This window comes from Canis lupus, chromosome 16, assembly GCF_048164855.1.
Source record: "Canis lupus baileyi chromosome 16, mCanLup2.hap1, whole genome shotgun sequence".
NCBI classification, from domain to species: domain Eukaryota; kingdom Metazoa; phylum Chordata; class Mammalia; order Carnivora; family Canidae; genus Canis; species Canis lupus.
In genome coordinates this window covers 53091327-53112842 of record NC_132853.1, presented here as the reverse complement: position 1 = coordinate 53112842, position 21516 = coordinate 53091327, and positions in this window count along the sequence as shown.

Here is a 21516-nt window from a genome sequence, read left to right as displayed (position 1 = left end):
AATGAAGAAAAGAGGGTCCTAGGAACAGCATCGCTTGGGGAGAGGAGTATTCCTCAGAAGGTCACATGAAGGTTTCTGTATCTGGAAACAGTGTATCTCAGAAATTTACTTACTATTTCAACCAAGTCCACACCCTTAAAACCAAACCATTCTTGGAAACTTAACCTTATTTAAATGAGGAAACGATGAGGATTTATTTTCTTTAGAAATGATTTTTTTCTCATGTAGGCCATTTTAGATCTTTATTAAAAAGAAATTATAGATGGGATGTGATGAGCCCTGGGTGTTATATGCAACTGATGAATTATTAAAACTACATCTGAAATGAGTCATGTACTATATGTTGGCTAAGTGAATTTAAATTTAAAAAAATCTAAATTACTTCAAAATAAAAATTTTAAAAACTAAAAAAAAGAGCTATAGAAGCTATTAAGAACACTTATTCTTATATGTTTTAAATAGCTAAAGGATTTTTTAAAAGGCTCATTCATCAGGTATTATTTGAGCTTTTACTGTGGACAAAGTGCCAGGCCAGGCATTGGAAAGATGCCTCCCTTCTAAATGTGATGTCGTCACGAGGCTTTGTGTTTATTGTTGTTTGGTTGGTTTAAATCTGTATATCTATAGCTCATTTTCAGCAATGAATGTACTCTTGAACAATTTTGTGTAAATTAAATTTTTCATAAATTGAATCCATTTAGAGTAATAATTAGTCATCTCACCATTTGCTTTGTGTATCCATGGATTATCATTTACGGAGCTAACGACCTACATACTAAGTAGTGAAAGGTCTTCCTTGATAAGGGTTTCTCAACCTTGGCACTACTGATATTTCGAGCTGAATAATTCTTTTTGGGAGGAGGAAGGAAGGGAGATTCTGTCCTTTGCACTTTAGGGAATTTGGTAGCATTCCTGGCCTCTAGCCTCTAGGTGCTAGTAGAAACCTCCTGCCCCAACGTGACAACCCGAAATGCCTCCAAACATTGCCAAATTTTCCCTAGAGGGCAAAATTACCCACAGATGAGAACCACAACTATCAATTAAGTGTATGCATTTTAAAAAATGATAAAATGTAGGAGAAATATTCTCTTGGTGTCTCATTTAGAAAAATAACTCCTAATTAGTAAACTAGGTCTCCATTGTATTTAAATAAGCATATATCCATATTTCCTCAGTCACCAAGTACAATGATAGTAAAAGTGGTCTGCTTATGATTAGACAGCAACACTCTTCAATTTCAAAGATTTTTAGTGCTGTTCAAACAAATTACAGCAATCTGGAATGTTTGTCCACTAAAAATAAGAAGTCTCTACTATGTCACCAATTTTATTGCTCATATCATTATAGCCCAATTCTGAGAAAGAACTGATTTTTTAGTTCCATATCCCACAACTTCCTGAACTGCTTGGAAAGTGGCTTTATACTGAGAAGAAAACTGGTGGCAAGGGTGGTAATGCATGGTCTCCCTCCCTCCTGGTCTTCCAAAGTTTAACTTTCACAGCCAGAACCTCCTGGTCCCTGATTCCTATGAAAACAAAATTCCTTCCTAGGATTTGTTGGAAATTTATTTGATGAGTCGAAAAAACTCATCAAAATGCACTTTTATGACTATTGAGAACCTAGAAGGCATTTGTGTAGCTTACCAAAACCTAATAATTGCCTGCATTTTAAAGAGTCTTTATTTATGGGAGAATTACCCTGGTAATGGGAGTTTTAATATGTTTACTAGAGTCAGTCAACAGTGAAGGTTAACTCGAGTAGTACCCAGCTTGATGGAACCAATGGCAGAAGACCAGTTAATAAAACCAACACATTCCAATTGTTTGATATAAGAGGTTGTTGAGAGTGTGACTTTTTTTTAAGGCCATTTAATTACATACCCTGATGTCTTCACTCAGCCATTCTCTAAAATATATTTTCCCAATTTCAGCATATACCCCTTCTCTACTCTCAATTAGCTATTGCATTGGGCCTTTGCTTCCAAGCCCCATAAGTAATAGTAACTTAATTTTCCAAACCATAAATCAGGTAGACTTATGCTCCATAGCACATGTTCCATTTGTTTTTAATCACGGGCAGCCTGGTACTCAGAGGTCGGAAGCTTTAATTCAGAGGGCTCCTATGCCTTTTGGAGAGAGAAACCTTTTGCTTTCTAGAATTCCCTTTGTGAATGTTTAAGTATTCTTTTGGCAAAAGTCAGAATATATATATATATAGAGAGAGAGTATTCACATATAGACTCCTTTAATTCACTGACCTAGACCCACTCCCTTCTTCCTCGGCTCTAAGATTAAAAGGAACATTTAACAACATTCCTATGTTTATGTATTCTCCTGATTTTTAATGTCATACTTTTGAAAGAAATGTAGTTGCAATAAAAGGAAACACAAAGTAGGGAGTTAAGAGACGTTACATTTCTGGAAATCACTTTGATGAAATAGTTATAACAGGTAGGAATATCATTGGGGTAGTATAGGTTTGATACTATCTTTTTTTTTAAGATTTTATTTATTTATTCATGAGAGATACAGAGAGAGACAGAGACACAGGCAGAGGGAGAAGCAAGCTCCCTGCAGGGAGCCAGATGCAGGACTTGATTCCAGGACTCCCGGATCACTACCTGAGCCAAAGGCAGATGCTCAACAACTGAGCCACCCAGGTCCCCTGGGTTGATATTGTTTTAAGAAATAAAAAAAGAACCATATCAAATCTCTTAAAGTTTATAGTCTTAAAGTTTATAGTCTTAGAGTTCATTGCACACCCTTTTATGACTGCAAAGGATCTTAGACATACTTTCTATAACCTCTGCATTTCGAATATGAAGAAAGAGGAAAGTAATGCCCAGAGAAGTTTTAAATCCAGATGATAGCCATAAGCCTATCAGTATAGAACTAGAATCAGAACTCAGTCTAGGTCTTTTGGCATTGAGTCTAAAATAAAATTCAGGGGCTCCTGGGTAGCTCAGTTAGTTAAGCATCCAACTCTTGGTTTCAGTTCAGGTCAAGGTCTCAGGGTAGTGAGATAGAGCCCCATGTCGGGCTCCACACTTAGTGTAGAGTCTGCTTGGGATTCTTTTTCTTTTCCTCTCCCTCCCTCTGCTCCTCCTCCTGCTCACCCCCATCCCTCAAGATGAATAAATAAATAAATAAATGAAATCTTTAAAAATAAATGAATAAAATCCAATAAGTATTTCATCATTCATCTAATATAAACATGTATCCATCTAATATAAAATATTTAGAAGTTTTAAAATGACTTATTGACCTTCAGTGTTCCATCAAGATATATTAAAATTTTAGAATGTCCAAAATCAAGAGAAAAATTTAAAAGCTATCAGAGTAGAAAAATAATAAAGATTACCTACAGTAAATGGAGAATCATATTGACTTATGAGTTCTCATCAATATGAATGTAGAACACAGTGAGATTTTATATGCTAGACAATATTTAAATTTTAAAATGCTATAAGAAAATTTCTTTTAGTCCATAATTCTTTACCGAGGTATTCAGGCATAAGTTGCAAACAAGTTAATTTCCACATATGAATAATAAGACAGTTAAACTCCTGAAAGAATTCTGAAAGAATTATAAGAAGATATATATCAGCAATAAGAAAGATGAATCCAAGAGGAAATAACATGGTAGAAAAATAAAAAATGAGCAATGAATTAGGAAAGCTTAATACTAAGTTTAATAAACACTCATGGTAGAAAGAAAGAAAGAAAGAAAGAAGAAAGAAAGAAAGAAAGAAAGAAAGAAAGAAAGAAAGAAAGAAAGAAAAAGGGGGATAGAAAAAAGATAGATAGGTAGATCTGAAACTTTCTTTCCAGGCTATATCAATGAGGAATTTTGTGGGGACGCAATGGGAACCTAGAACAGCAGAAAGAAAGACAATCATTTAGAATGTCTGATGTTAGTGAGGGTACATAGAAGTAGCTACACTTGTAAAATAACTGTAGGATTTAGTGGCACATACAATGTGCATTTCCTATAACCTTGGAATTTTTCTCAGGTGTCACCTTAAAGAAAAACATGCATATGTGCACAAGGATGCATAATGAGCCCAAAGATTTCATAGTGGCAATTGTTCCTAATAGTGGAAAAAAAAATTAGAGTCCACCTAAACACCTGACATCCAGGGATGACAGCTAAAAAATTTGGGATATACCTGGTATCTGGAATCCAAAGTAGTAATCATAGAGGCAAAAAGAAAAACAAAAACCCAAACCAATCAAATAGAGGCAGACCTGACTCCAGAAGACTTTTGGACATATTTTTCAGCAAAAAAACAAAACAAAACAAAAAAAAAAAACCAAACCACGTTGCATGAATATATCCAAAGAAAATGTAAAGTGTTGGACTTTTATGTATATTTGTATATTAGAATTTATATATAAATTGTGTCATTCTTCATATGCATGTGAATGCATGGAATTATGTGATTAGCCACTGTTTTACATTATCCATACCAAATGTACTTTCCATAGTTTTACTGAATGAGCTATTTGTTCATTTATTAATTCATTTTTTTCATCAGATATTTATCAAACATTTATTGGACACTTTTTATATGCCATGTCTTATATTAGGATCCAAAATGTGGTCTATATTCTCCTTGAGTTTATTTTATATTGCAAGAGCCAAACTATTGACTTACAGTGTCAGGAGTTTACAACAGGATGCATATTATAAAAGAGGTATGCATGCTGGAAGATAAAACCAGAGTAGAAGCAGGAGTAGCTCTACTGAAGGGCTTTAAAGATCTTACAGAGCAGATGACGGAAAGGGTTGGTCTTTGAAGGAGCAGCACTTTGCTAATACAAGAAGCAGGAGAACATTTCAGAAGTGATAATAGACAATGCAGTGGAGTATTAATATGGATGTGCACAACATGGGTGGGGGAATGTAAATATCCCGATATGTGAGAAGGGCATATATTAAAAATTCTGCATTTTATGCCCTCGAGGAGAGAGAGCCACTAAAGATAAAAACATTCTTAGATGTTTATTTTCAGAAAGATAACTAGATGACTTGGAAGACAGAAGGATGAGAAGGAGGGTAAAACACTGGCAGAGATTTTACAAGAACCCAGATGAGAGATAATGAAAGGATCAGGGAATCAGACAAGAGGGAACTGATGTGATAGGTCCTTTAAATTTTCATGATCAGCTTGAAAAAAATGTTGCCTTCTAATTTGGAGACAGTTTTCAAGTTATTCCTCAATTTCGTTTTTGAGTTTACTCAGTCATTTTCCCTTTTTTGTCCCAGTTTCCATGAAAGCTCTGGTATCCAAGAGATGAAAGAAATAACAGATAATGGGTGGCCCAGAAGCCTCTTTTGGGTGGCTAATGGTTTCACAGGCCTTCGTCTAAAAGATACAGCTGTAGATACTGGCAGGCAAAGAGGATAGCGCACCATGGGTAAGTGCCAGCTCCAGGAAGACTCTCTTCCAGATGTCCTGGGGAGCCCAGTGGTCTCTAATCCCAGCATGTAGGGAATATACTCCCACAAACAGATGCCTTCAGCCACAGGATGGGGACTCCTGTAATTGGTTACATTTGGCATGCAAGGTCTCACCACAAGTTGGCAGAGGCTGGTCACACACAGAGAAAGACGTGTCTGTGGGCATGACCTTCTCTTTCAAAGCGGGTGGTGGCAACTCAGGGTGGAGGAGCTGTGCTAGAGCTCTGAAGGCACCAGAGGGAGCCTTGCAAGGGGCTGAGGTTTGGCTTGTATTAACACCCCCGTCTTTGGCTACTTTGGCTACTTTGCTAAACCTCAGAAGGGTGAATTATAAGGCTGGAAATGTTATAAGAAAAGACCTCCTGGGGACACAGCTTCCTGCTCACCCAGACATGCGGACCCTGATCTTTATGTTCTGAATCTCCTTTCTGCAGTCCCAATTTCTGGTCGTCATTGTGCCAGAACAAGAAGAAAAACATAAAAATAAAGCTATGCTTTGTTCATGCACAGAAAACCAGCTAAATTTGTTACAACGTCTCAATAAAGTTAAAGAGAAAAAAAATTATAGAAGAAAGGGCAGTAATTGGTGTTGTGTGTGTGTGTGTTTTATCCCAATAACCTCACTCCCCCTCCGGCTGTCATCTTTTGCAGAGGAAGAGGGGGCAGCTCTTACATAAAAGGCAGATACGGATGAGTGAGTCTGTGTGACGTCTCTATGGGGGACATGCTGGCTGTGTACATGGGTTTATGTCAGCATTTAACCCCCATGTCTGGATGATCCAGGGCTGAGCTGAAAGCAAGGAGCTACTGCTCACAGGGCAGTAATGCCACTCATAGAATTCACTTTTCCACTGTTTCCTTGATCCTCTGCAATTAAACACACTGAGACTTTTTCTTTTTTTTCTCCTCTTTACTACTTCTACTTTTTGCCCTCCCATCTTTTGCTCTCTGTGATCTTCCTCTTTCCTTTCTTTTTTTTTTTTTTTCTCTGACCAGAGACACTGAGAGAGTAAGGATTATGACTAGTTCATCTGATTTCCTGTGTTTACCCATGTGTGGATTTTAAAGAGAATATGTGAATGAAAGAGAAGGGTGTGTGTGTGTGTGTGTGAGAGAGAGAGAGAGAGAGAGAGAGAGAATGAGAGACAGAAACAGAACATAAGGGTGTGAATATATGTGAGGGTGACCTAAGGTGACAAAATACACTATGAGAAGTAAAACAAAACAAAACATGAATAGACCTGATGGTCGGCAGGTCTGCCTTCCAGGGGTGCTCCTATAATTCACACTGGGGAGTCGGTATTTCATAGCAAGTCTTCCTTCCTTGGAGGTAGCGGGTGGAGGGCTGTCCTATTTTGAAGAAGAAACAAATCAGCATGGGGAGAAGAAAACTGGAGGCTGGCCATGAGAGAAAGAAGGAAGTGTAAAACAGGGCAAAGAGACAGCCAGTGAGAAATTTCCTGATATGAGATCAGCCAATGGAATTTTCATGCAAAGACCTGCTCAATTGGTTACTGTGAGATCTTGCGATGGAACTACCTTGTTTCATTGTTTAAACTTCAAACTTCCTTATGTGTTCATTATACAGAACTGGCTTAGGGTGGTGATTTTGGGGGAAGGTCAAGACAAGGAGGATGTGTTTTCAGGGCTTATATTGGGTGGAGACAAGAGAAAACTCCCAGAGACAGAAATGAAATAAAGGGAAGTTCAGTAAGAATAGGAATGTGGAGAAAACGGTGACCATGAGAAGTGTAAGTTCCTCCTAAAAAATCAGCCTTTTAAGCAGGGAAGTCTTTGCCTTCCTCATGAGAGGATAAAGGCAATTTATGTAGATATTCATTGAAAAGGTGTCCTTACAATATTCAAGGACTTGGGAGATTTTCGTGTGTAAGGCATATGTTACACACACACACACACACACTTACATACATACTCACTAGCCTGTCTATCTGATATTGCTGTGGAGTCTTGTGCATTGTTGTCAAATAAGTTAATTACTTGCTGGTCCTCAGCTGGAAATTCTGGTCTTCATGGAGCTGGAGATTTGAGAGGCAAGTGACAGAGGCTGCTTGCACCTTGTCACTTCAGATTCAGGCTTGCATATGACTGCGCCAAATGTCATCTCTGTCCCTGCACCTTAGCAAGACATGTCTCTTCTGATTGGATTCCCAGGGTAGTTCCTACGGCTTTGGTGTCCATGTTCTTGACGAGTGTCTCAGCACCCTCAAAGTTTATTTAATCAGAATATCCCTCAAACTCTCCAAATGGTGAAGTTCATCTAACAATTTTTGGTGTTTCACAAACAGGAGAACAGAGGTCAAACTGTTCATCTAGTCCCCCTATGTAACTTCCCCTTAAAATAGAAAAAGAAAAAGTGAATGAGAATTCAGTAAAGAGAAGCCACCATCAGGTCCCTCTGCCCATCCCCAGGCTCCTAACCACTCACACGTCTGGATCTAACAGGTAGGTGACGTTTGTGTTTGCGGTATTGACCTGAGATGAAGAGTAAGTGCATTCATCTCTATGTTCACGCTGTCCTGCTGTCAAAGACACGGTTCGCTCATCTCTTCCTAGAAAGTGCTCATGTTTCTACATCCTTTGAAATGGGAAAGTGGGGAGAAAATAACATTCTCCTCTTTATCATGACCCGTTAGGAGATGGGGTGAGCTGAGCTTTCCACAAGGTCCTGAATGGATGAAAAGGACCCAGAACATATGGAAAATATGGAGAATAGGGTATAAGTCATAAAAATAAAAATAAAATAAATAAAATAAATTGGGAATGCCAGTTTCTGGTAATGATTTGTTTTCACAGTAACTGAGAACTCCCTTAAACCTGCGATTAATCACACATTTACGGTGAGGCTAAGCGGGGAGAATTAGGGGCTTGGATTATTAGTGCAGCTGCTTTTCATTGATGAGATCTGAGTTCAAATCTCAACCAATGTTACCAATGAAAATGTCATTTTGAAAGTTAATTAGCTCCATGCAATAAATGCTGACTACTTGATTGATGTACCTAAAAAAAAAAATCACTACCCAGAAAAAAAAATTATATATATGGCCCGTTAGGGGAGTCAAGCCAGTCAAAAAGTCAGACATTATTTAAACAATTTGCTTTTCTTAATAGTCCAACCACCTGCAAGTAAATAGAATTTATTAAAAGAAGGTGGAGTTTCTAATAGTCAGAGCATGTGAAAGAATGTCTGAATGTATTAAAAACTACAGAATTTTAGAAGTAGAAAAAAAATCTTTAAAAGCCATCTAATCTAATCCTTGCTTTTTTTCAATGGAAGAGGGAATAGAAACTCGGGAGGATCAGTGACCTGATTAAGTCACACAATTAACTGGTGGGGGAAGCAGGGCCGGGTTCCAGGTGTCCCAGCCATCACACATGTTCTCAGGATCATTTCCGTGGACTCTGAGAGTGCTCTGACCCTTAGTTTCTCCGCATGGCTTGTCCACAGGACCTTGTCTTTGGTATGTTCTGTGCTTCAGAAAGTTCTGTCTTCTACTGAAAGATCTCAAAACTTACATTCTCCACACTTTAAAAAATATATATTTATTTTAGAGAGAGAGAGAGCATGAGAACACAGAGGCAGAGGGAGAGGGAGAAGCAGACTCCCCACTGAGCAGGGAGCCCATACAGGGCTTGATCCCAGGACCCTGAGATCATGACCTGAGCCAAAGGCAGATGCTTAACCAACTGAGCCACCAAGGTGCCCTCATCTATCTTTCTTTCCTTCTTTCTTTCTTTCTTTCTTTCTTTCTTTCTTTCTTTCTTTCTTTCTTTCTTTCTTTCTTTCTTTCTTTCTTCTTCTTTCTTTCTTTCTTTCTTTCTTTCTTTCTTTCTTTCTTTCTTCTTTCTTTCTTTCTTTCTTTCTTTCTTTCTTTCTTTCTTTCTTTCTTTCTTTCTTTCTTTCTTTCTTTCTTTCTTTCTTTCTTTCTTTCTTTCTTTCTTTCTTTCTTTCTTTCTTTCTTCTTTCTTTCTTTCTTTCTTTCTTTCTTTCTTTCTTTCTTTCTTTCTTTCTTCTTTCTTTCTTTCATGAAAATCTTGCATCAATGCAGCTGGAGTACAGCCAGAGAATCAGCATGTGATCCCTGTACCCTAGATGTCCTAAAATGGAATTCAGAGTGAATTTGACCAAAATGAGAGAAGTGTCAAGTATTCCATTTAGTAAGAGGGCAGCAAGATCTCTGCCTAAATCAGTGTTCTGTAAAGAGTCCGCCTGGGCTAGTGAGACAGAAAGAGGTCAGGAAAAAGTCCTAGGTCCCTCTGTTTGCATATTCACGATTTTAAGCTGCTCCTGATCTTCAAACAATGCCTCGATGGAGCATTTCATTTGGCGGCAAGATGCCTTTCTAGGACCATTAAAGGGGGGCTCGGAGGGCAAAGAGGAGCCCTATGGGGGAAGCCGCTGCTGTGTCAGAGAGTACATACATCATCGTGAACCCAGTGCTGGTAGAAATGTCCTCACTAGTAGACACTCTGGAGAGGTCTGCAATGGAAGTGAGGAACATGTTACTATAAACTGGAAAAGAGAAAAGATCTTTATTACCAAGGGGCAAAGACCTTGGCGTACTTGTATCCCAATGTTCTGTGGAAGGTCAAACCTGTGAGCAATGAAGTTGGGTATTTAGCTGAAAAGATGTCTAAGAAAAACATTGAAGGCATGGCTTGGTTTCTCCTGACCCCTTACAGTGAAAGGTGAGAGGACAGAGCAAAACTGAAGGAATCAGTTAAGCCAAAAAGAATCAGAACTTGGGGATCTGGAGAAGGCTCAGCCTATTTGGCAAAAAAAAAAAAAAAAAAAAAAATGAAAAAGCAGGTTCTGAAGGAGAAGAGTAGGTCTCCTCTCTGGAGACTCTGTTCTCTTCCTTGTTCCAGTTATTGGGAGAACAGAGCACCTTGAGATTGTACAACGGGGGTCCCCATTCTCTTACTAGTTGTCAGCTTCTGGAGTCCACCCTTATTTGAACCTTTGCTGGCCTCCCCATCTTCAGTTCCTGCAATGTTGGACCATCTCTCTCTCAGGCTTGGAATCTTTCTTGACTTTTCTCCCATTGTCTCATCTCTCTGACTTTCTTTTCCAGGTCCGTCTTCCACTTTTAGGTCATGTAACACAGGTCTTGGATGGTAGAGTAAGAACATTTTCAGGAGCTATTATTTTGCCTACTACAAAGGAGGACATGCATTAAAATTTTACTTTGTATGTTTACTAGCTATTTATAAAATATTTAATATTGTATGTAGTTCTGTTCAATTATATACCTCTGATAACTATGAACATAACTCACTCCAGAAAAGATGCATGGTCAGAGGGAATATAATAGGTTTTAGAATTTCAAACTAAATTTTGTGATGGGTAAAAAATGATCAAATCAGAAAACGATCAATGAAATTATAGGACTATAAAATACATTAGGAAGAGGAATAAAAATATAAATTCAAAGATAAATAAAACTAAGTATAGTTTCTAAATCTTAAAGAGCCTGTTCTTTAAAAGTGAATAATTATGGCTGCCAAATAATTCTTAGATTTAGATTGCAATGAAAAAAAAATGTAGACAAGTGACAGCGTTTTAGATATCAATATTTATATATTATATATTATATATAATATATATAATATAATATTTATATATATTGCAACTCTTTAAAGTTAAGAATAAATATTAATTTAAAAAATGAAAAGAGTCTGTGGGGTACATGGGTGGCACAGTTGGTTGAGCGTTTGACTCTTGGTCTCAGGTCATGATCTCAGGGTTATGAGATCTAGGCCGCCATTGGTGTTTGTGCTCAGCACAGTCTGCTTGAGTTTCTCTCTCCCCTCTCTGTCTGCCCTTCCTGACTGTGCTCTCTCTCTTTCTAATAAATAATGAACCTTTAAAAAATATATGAAAGTGTTTGTAATTTTTTAAAACAATTTTATTGGCAAATGAATTGCGTAATTACTACTTTAGAGCACATATTTGCTTTTACCTTCACTAACACTTAATGAGCTCTCATTAAAATTTCAAAACGTTAAGATATTTTGTTAGTCTAATGGGCAAATAATATGCAACATTGATTTAATTTATATTCCTTCTTTTTTTTGTATATTTTTTATTGAAGTTCGATTTGCCAACATACAGTATAACACCCAGTGCTCATCCCATCAAGTGCCCCCCTCAGTGCCTGTCACCCAGTCACCCCATCCCCCCCACCTTCCTTTCCACTACCCCTTGTTCGTTTCCCAGAGTTAGGAGTCTCTCATATTTCTTCTTTTGTTGATTATCTGAGCATAGGCTTTATCTACTTTGTTAGCCTCTTCCTTGTTTAATTATAGATGCTCTTTATGTATTTCCTTTCATGTTACTTGTTATATTTTTTGAGTGTGTTCTTATTTCAAAACTTTGGGTTTTAGCTTTAATTTTTAAAAAATTTCAATGTATTCAAATACATCTATATTTTCTTTTATAGCTTCTGCTTTGTGTTTCTGGTTTACAAAGAATTTTCTTAAGGTAATATTTTAACACTTCCTTTTCTTTACATTAAGTCACTTAATCCTTTTACATTATATGTTCAGATTATGAGAAGGATTTTATTTTGTGTCTCTAATGACTAACCAGTCACCACACCGATTTATTCAATAATCATTCTTTTCCCCACTGTTTAAAGTGTTTCAAATACTATCTACATCTGGTTTAAGTCTCTTTCCAGAGGTCCAGGCCTTATAGCCAAATATCTTTTAAATGTCCCCTCCTGGATGTTTCCAGATCCTTTGGAATAAATGTGTCTAAACACCACGAGTGATCATGATATTAGAGAATACCTCCTAAGTGTTAGTCATGTTAGCAAATGTTCTGCAAAACACTGGAGAGGTAATTTCAGATAATCCTCTCAAGGTGGATTCTATTACTATCAACTATTTTATGAATGAAAAAGCCAAAATTATTAAAGTTTAAAGATTCATCCGAAGGGATCAAGATGGGTTAGAACCTGGGCAGTCAGAGCCAAGGTGCATTCACCCACCAACCATGTTATACTGACCCTTCCCTGGGAACCTGCCTCCCTGCAGGGCCCACCCTACCCACGTTCAGTATCTCAAACAATGGCACAACGAACAATTGCTAGCATTGCAAATTCTACCTCCCAAATCTCTCTCATTATCTTCATTTCTCTCAACCTTTGCTATTCAGAACCCTAGGCTATTCCTACTGTCCTTGTGATATAGTCTGAATTCCTACAGGAACCAACTCTGCTCTGTGAGAAAAAGGAAGGAAGGAAGGAAGGAAGGAAGGAAGGAAGGAAGGAAGGAAGGAAGGAAGGAAGGAAGGAAGAAAGGAAGGAAGGAAGGAAGGAAGGAAGGAAGGAAGGGAAAGAATGGAAAGCAGGAAAGAGAGGGAGGAAGAAGGGAGGGAGGGAAGGAGGGTAGTGTTGAATTTTATCAAATGTCTTTAGGTATCTTTCAAGACTACTTTTTAGCTTGTTTTTTTGTGTGTGTGTGTTATCTATAGATTTGAACACATTAACAAATAACCTAATCTTAAGCCATCTTTACTTTTTTAGGATAAACCCTTACCATTACATATACATTTTAAAACAGAGTCTCTCTCAGCTGTGCATATTTCTATAGCCTAAATTTTCACTTAGGTAGCAATTCCACACCCTATTGAAACTCTTAGAAGGAAAGCATGAACTTTCCATATGGCCAAACTTTCACTATTATCTCTTTTAATCACTCTCCATTTACAAAACTACATCCTCATCCCCAACACTAATCTTTTATCCCAGTTAATTTCTCTATAAACCGTATTCTGTTATATTAAAATTCCTCAAATTTTGCATTTGAATTAAAGTCAGTTCTTTCCATGATAATTGTTAAAATTCTTTTTTTTAAAGTGGTTTCAGATGCCACAAAGACTTACTGAGAACCAATTATTCTCCAGGTGCTGTACTAAACATTTTCACCAATAATATCTAATCCAAGTTATTGGACTTTAAATTCCTATGCAAAGTGTTTGCTTTAACTGGGAAAGTGTTTTCCCTTCCAGAGAAAAATCACCTCCCTCAGTGTCTGCATGCTAAAAAAGTAGACATGAGAGTGAGATGTGTTTTTATATCTTGAGGTGTTGCTACCAACAGCTCTCCTTTGAAGAAAATGCACTGAGCAGCTTCAAGGGCAATTACGACAATCCCTGGAATTTGTGCCTTGCAAGAAATCAGGCTGTGCTTAAAAGAAACTAGGCTGATGATTCAAATGGAAATTCAAAGTAAATCCACAGTACTTGAAACTGTATATTTCCACGCTATAAATGCTCTCTAATATCAGGCAAATTGTCTAGATCACTTGTCTCCCTTATTCAAATTCCTGATCAAGACACATTTCCTGAGTAATTTCTTCTACTCGGTTTACTCCCATAGCGTTAAGTATCATTAGGTCCACTAGCTTAGAAATTAATCTGTCCAATCTTAAGTACATCTCAAACCTACCCGGCCCTTGTCCATTCCCAGCGCCACTGCATTAGTTCAGGCCTGCCTCATTTTTCCCTTGGATTATTGTAATTGCCTTTATTTTGCCTTAACTGCCTGAAGTCTCGTCCCTTTCCCTATACCCCTTACAATTTATTTTCTGCGTTGCCTGAGTAATCTTTCTTAAATGCATGCCTGAGCATGTCATTCCCTGCTTAAAATCCTTCAATTACACTCAATTGCATTCATAATACAATCCAATCTCTATGACAACAGCCACTTTAAATCCTCTCTGGAATAAGGTGGGGCTGTAAATACAAACAGGAGTGCGTGTTCACATGAATTCCTTAGCAGGGCATATAAGTGAGACCCGACGACCAAAGACCCTGGCATCTCCCTCTATAAGCCATATTCCGTTATATTAAAATTTCTCAAATTTTGCATTTGAATTAAAGTCAGTTCTTTCAATGATAATTGTTAAAATTATTTTTTTAAAGTGATTTCAGATCCCACAAAAACTTACTGAGAGCCAATTATTTTCCAGGTGCTGTACTAAACATTTTCACCAATAATATCTAATTCAAGTTATTGGAATTTAAATTCCTCTCTGGCCTTCACCCTTTCACCTCTCACTCATTGCACAATCTGGATGCCCCCACCTGCCTCCATGCCTGTGAGTGCACTACACGGCCACTCCCTCTCCATAGAATTCACCCTCCTCAAGATCTGCATAAGTCCTCATCTTTTAAGCCTTACTCACATGTAGTAAGGCAGCGGATAGTGAGGAACTTTCCTTCAAAATGGGTTTGAACCCTCTTCTAGATTTATCCAGCATTCAAGCTCCTCTCTCATATTTTTTTCATTGGTTTACTTGTTGATCGATTGCCAGATTATGACTTTATCGAGAGTAGGAACTAGCATAGCACTTGGCACTTGGTAGGTACAATATGATGGTTTGTAAGAAATATATATCTGGTCATTCAGGTGAGCAAAATGTATTTCCCTGGTATATTTGGTCTTCATCCACAATCCCTGAAAATGTTTCAGAACCATAAATGTGAAATGGGTGTGTTTTTATTAATGAAGGTGACTTTTGGACCCCATGCAAGGGCAGGGGGACTGTCAAGAAGACCAATCATGTGATTAGAGGGTTGAAATTCTCAGTTTCACACCCTTGACCTCCAGGAAGGGGAGAGGGCCTGGAGGTTAAATCAGCCAATGGCCAATGACAGAGTCAGTAATGAAACCTCCATATAAAGGACAAGAGGACAGTTTTTTGGTCCTTTTTCAGAGAGGGTCCATGCTTGGAGAACAAGAAAGCTTCCATGTGCCACTAAGCTGAGCCCCAAGCACCATGAAGACAGAAACTCCTTTGCTTGGGACCTCTCCCTGTGTATCTCTCCATCTGACAACATAGGATTGTTGAAACTTAGGAACAGAGGATTCATATCCTCTATCATATCCTTTAATAAACTGGTTAACATAAATGTTTCCCAGAGTTCTGTGAGCCACTCTAGAAAATTAATTGAACTTGAAAAGGAGGTCATTGGAACCTCCAATCTGTAGCCAGTTGGTCAGAAGCACAGGTAACAGGCTGGGTCTTGTGACTGGAGTCTGAAGTGGAGATCAGGAACCGTCTTGTAGGGTTGAACCCTTAACCCCTGGAATCTGATGCTGTCTGGATAGATAGAGTCAGAATTGAGTTGAATTCTTGGACACTAGTGTCCAAGAATGCTTGATATTGTGTGTGGGGAAACCCCAACCCCCATGTTGGATTTGGGTCCGGGAGCCCTGAAAGAGTAGGCATCCTGATTCAGATGTATAGTTGTCTTACTTATTAATTTTGAAATGTCTTTCTTTTTAAAGATTTTATTTATTTATTTATTTATTTATTTATTTATTTATTTATGAAAATAATAGAAAGGGAGAGAGAGAGAGGCAGAAACAGAGGGAGAGGGAGAAGCAGGCTCCATGCAGGGAGCCTAATGTGAGACTCGATCCTGGGACTATGGGATCACGCCCTGAGCTGAAGGCAGATGCTCAACCGCTGAGCCACCCAGGAGCCCCAGTTTTGAAATGTCTTATTATGTTTTCCACTCTGAGGCTCTTCTACAGTAAAACATTTATTATCATACATGAAACCAAGGAGACCCAATTGGCCCAACTCAGACTTCCAATATAAGGATACTTTCTCTGACACATGAGCTGGTGGTCATCCAGCACCGGCCTACACTATGGCCTAAATCTACCGCACTTGATCATTTTCAAAGGGACCATAATGATTTTTCACTGATTTCACTCAGTCATTTCTTGAGAGTAGTTTGGAGAAAGGTCGTCATGGGCTTTTATTCCTCTAAGAGTACTAACCAGGGACCTTTCTCTGTGTCAGATAATTTATAGAATTGTGAAATAGGTAAAATGGGTCTTGGGCAACTGTTTATTTCCTATTCTTGTTTTCTTGATGTGCTTCTTTTCCCAAGATCTTTAGTACCCTGATCTGCCCTCATTTCCTTCCTCCCACCTGGCTTCATTCCATTTGGTTGGTGCATAATAGTTTATATTTTCGCCTTCTTATATATAAATCTTGGGACTTTTGTTCTCTTGGAAATACTTAGAATAGAAAAATTCATAGTAAGTGGTTGTAATAGTAAGTAATAGTAGTAAGTAAGTAATAATCTAATAAGTAATAAGTAATAATCTAATTATCTGTCCACATGTTTTTTTTTTTACATGTTAGTTGATTTTTCTATTTGAACCCAAAGAAATAAACTTGCAATGATGGAATTGCAGACATCGCAAATGGATTTGTGGGAATTTTATAGTTGTTGGGGTTACAGTTATTCTTAGCATCCTTACAAAACATGCCACCTGGGTTTCCACCTATTCTACGTAAGCACTGATTTGTTACGTAGCCTTTAATCTGTTATACAGTAGAAACAATTCAAACTAGAGCAAGAGCTTCGAAGACAGCAGGCTCGGGCCTGATTCAAACTTCTGGTCACATGCAAAGGCTTTAACAGAAAAGTGCTTGGGGAGTAAGGACACTCAGGCAGTTGCTTCCTGCTGGATGGTAGGTGTTTCCTGATTGTCAGAGGATCCTCCCAGAATCCAGCTTTAGGACACACCTGTGATACTTACTTATAGAGGGAAAAGGAACCATATACCATCAAGAGGCTAGTAAAGCTCTCTGAGGAGTTTATAAATTTTATACATCTGTTGATTCAGGCAGTAAAACCCATCCTCAGGACAAGTTTTACATTTTGCTTTTATCAGATGTTTTACAGTCTGTTCCTTCCATTCTCAAGAATTCTTCACTGTAGCTGGTTGTGATGTGATTTTCCACACTGATATGAGCTCTGGCAAAGCTTCCTCTCCACTTCTTTTGGCAGCCAAGCCCCTGAGGGCTCAACTACATCCTATTGTCTTTCTTCCTTGGAATGACTGAGGGAGAGGCTTCATAGAATCCTCTGGCTGGGACAGCAAGATTCATTCCTGGGCCTTTGTTTCAGCTTGAAATACACCACAAATTAATTGGGCTGATGCAGGTAATTAAGATAGTCACTTGGATTGTGTGCCTTTCTTCTGAAAAATTTCTGTAAGGTGCCAGATCTAAGCTTGGGGTATTGAAATGTTAATGATCCGTGCCCTTAAAAAAAAAAAAATGTTTCCTTTGAATGGAAAGTCATAGCTAAAGAAAATGTTTAGACTGATTAGCACTCACACTGTAGTCTCATGTACTGCTCTCAGTAATAAATAGCCCATCATTTAGCATAACATATGTCACCAGTAATTCAACACCAAACTTTGTGTAGACTCCTACTGTTACAGTGACGGTGATCTCAGGCCTCTACTCTAAAATGATCTTGCAGTAAAGAAGGAAATATTCTGGGGTATTTTCTGGATCTGCAATCGGGGATGACTAACCTTTGAGTAGAAACAAATAGTTTGAGGAAACAGGATAACTTGAGTCTGTTAAAAAAGGAGACACCAGTACATATAGTAGGATAATCAGGGTCCTTTGGCATTTTCTGCTGGTGGTTATGATACTATAGCATTACCTTGTTTGTACCTATAAGTCTAATCATGATACTGTCTGTTCTACTATGAAGAACCAATGGTATTTCTTCCCTTGGGCCTGCATCAGGCACGATCTCCTCTATTTCTTACCTTACTTCCTTTTTGACGCACATGCTTCATTTCTGATCTCACTTTTGATACTTCTAATCATGAGATAGTTGCCTGATCCTTACTCCTCATTGATCCCTTAGATTTAGAAGTCGATTTGGGGGTATATCCTACCTGATTGCTAATTCCCATCATAATCTTCTTCCTCTGCCAGAGGAGTGTTCTTTAATTGTGCCCCAAAGCTCTCCCTGTGTTTCTCTAAGAATTCGGATCACTCATGGTTGGAGAAGAGTATTTAATGTGCATATTTAAAATAACCATTGTTGAGTTATATATAAATGCAATAAATTGTACTGATTTTTCCACTGAAGTTTTTTATATCTTTTTTTAAGTTTGGCTCCATAGGTGGAAATGTTTGCAATTAAACATTTACAAAATAATTTTTTAAAGTTTTCTTCTTCTTCTTCCTCTCCTTCTTCTTCTTCTTCTCCTTCTCCTTCTCCTTCTCCTTCTCCTTCTTCTTCTTCAATAATCTCTGTACCTAATGTGGGGCTTGAACTTATGATCCCAAGATCAAGAGTTGCATGTTCCACTGACCCTGTCAGCCAGGTGCCCCTAAATATTTAAAAAATAATCCGAGCTAAGCAGACGAAATCAATGTTATCTGAAAGGTAACATTAATGTCTGATGAGTTTTGATGAATTTCTATATTCATGTAAATATCACCCAAATCAATACATATAGAACATTTTCATCTATCCCAGAAAATTTCCTTATGTCCCTCCCCAGCCAATTCTTCTCCAAACAAATATTGATCTGATTTCTATATGATAGATTAATTTTGCTTATTCTAGAATTTCATCTAAACAGACTTATATAGTATACATTCTTTTGCGTCTTATTTCTTTCACTTAGCATAAAAATTTTGAGATCCACCCTTGCTCTTGTGACAGTAGCTTGTTCATTTTAAATTGCCGAGTTTATTTCATTTATGAATATATAACAACTTATTTTTTTACCCACTGATGTACATTTGTGTTGTTTCCTTTTTGGTGCTATTGTGAAGAAAGCTGCTATAAACATTCATGCATGCATCTTTTTGTGGACTTACATTTTCACTTCTCTTGGATAAATATTTAGAAGTGGAATTCTCGGATCACTAATTAGGTATATGCTTAAATTTACAGGAAACTCCTCATCTGTTTTGCAAAATGACCTTATACTCCCACCAATCATGTATGACAGTTTTATTTGCTCCAAATCTTTGCAACACTTGCTATTGTCTGTCTTTTTTTTTAAGGTTTCATTTATTTATTCATGAGAGACAGAGAGAGAGGAGGAGACATAGGCAGAGGGAGAAGCAGGCTTTTCTGGGAGCCTGATGTGGGAGTCGATCCTGGGACCCTGGGATCACGCCCTGTGCCAAAGGCAGACAGACGCTCAACCACTGAGCCATCCAGGCATCCCTATTGTCAGTCTTTTAGATTTTAGTCATTCTAGTGGGTATGTGTTAATAACAGTAAAACACTCCTTTATTTTGTATGGTTTTAATTTGCCTTTCCATTATTTCTAATAAGCAGTTTTATATATGCTTATCAGTCATTCATGCTTTTTTGTGAATTAGCTATTCAAATAATTTGCCCATTTTTAATTGGTGTGTGTATCTTATTACTGAGTTGTAAGTGTTCTTTATATATTTTGAATAAAACTCTTTTTTCAGATATATGTAATATAATTATTTTCCTCCAGAGAGCTTCCCATAAGTAGTCTTATCTCCATTCATTTTTCCTTAGTTAGCTTCGTGGAGTCTTCTTCTAACCACGTAACTAAAGCCATGAGAAGACCCTTCTGCAGATTCCTGAGACTCTTTCTGTTGTAGATCTCTCCTTTCTAGCACTCAGAAGCACAAATTCCAACCACCTCAGCCTCTTCCAACTCTGATCTTTGTCTTTTCAGCTCAAGGAGACCACCGGGTCCTGCTTTTCTTCCCTTCTTACATCATGATTCCAAAATTGCCTCCAAGCAGAAAGTCAGGGTGATCATAAGGTTTACCTTATCTGTTTCCCTTCTTGCAGGGATCACAGTCCTATAATACCTGCTGCCCAGTGTCTAAAATCTGTCGTTTCATATATTTTGTCCAGTTTCTGAGTTGTTTATTGTCTGGCACTAGTTATTACTGTCTTCATAGCAGGAGGCAGAAACTTTAAAAAGTTACTTGGAAACACAAGAAAATAAAATAGAAAAGTAACATATTTAAGGGATTCAGAAAATGGAATTGAATGTAACATTAGTACACTAAAGATACTTTACCAAGAAATTCCTGAAAGTTTTATACTTTATTTTTCTCACATTATAAGGAATGATTCAATCTACTCTATGAAAGAGTTACTAGAGTTTGTCATTGTACTACCAACATATTTTGGCTTCATAGCTGCTTGCAAAGCTAAAAAAAAAAAATCCAAAAATCAAACAAATGTAAGCCCTACACCTGAGCTTATAAAATGATTGTCACTTCCTCTGGGATGTCACTATTCCCTGGTTGAACATATTATGTCCTATCCCTTCATATACCTTTCTATCTTTTCCATTTTCCTACAGACTTACCTATAGTGTATTCAGAAGTTGGAGAATCAATAAGGACCAGATGCTTAATCATGAAAAACAACTTTTTCTACTCGGCAATGATAAGGCCATAACCATGCTAAGTGCTTTACCTTATTTAATTCTCGTTACAACTCGTATGATTTTGTGACCTTGAATAACTTATGGAATCATTTTACACCTGAGCTTTCTTATTGGTAGAATAAGATAGTAAACAAAAAAGCAAGAGGGGAGCCCAGTTCATCAGATTTCAGTGTAGGCTGCTCATGTGCAGTTTAGGAAGAATTCCCTGGAACTTCTAGCTAAAAATTGTCTGAACATGCATTTGAATATGTGTAATGCAACACACATGTGTTTCTCTTCAAGCCCTGCTCACATGGCAGTAAAATAATTTCAAAGGAAGCTCTAGTTTTAAAAAGCTAAGAAAGGTGAACAGAATGAACTAGAAATTTCTTCAAAAGTTAGGTTAATAGAAAGTGGGTAACCAGTTTGATAAATGGTATAACACAGAGCAGGGAGCTGAAAACCATGGGCCTATAAATTAAGATATTAATAAAAAATGAGCTGATTTGTGCTAATAAAACACAGTAAATTTCAGGTACTTGGCAAAGGGGGCATTCAGCAAGGCAGAAGTGAAGAATAAGGCGTAAAAAACTAAAATCTGGTTCCCAACCTTCTCTCACCACATTCCTATCCTTATCCCAACAGAAGGCAGGGAGGGTACTTTCTGGAGAATACTAAAGAGAACTGGGAGTCAAGAGTAATGCTTGTGCTGTATATGAAAAACTTGGGACAAGAGACAAAACTTGGACTTCTGTCGTGGTCACAAGTTCTCTGCAAGTATATCCTGGCAGCAGCTTCATTCTCACAAAGC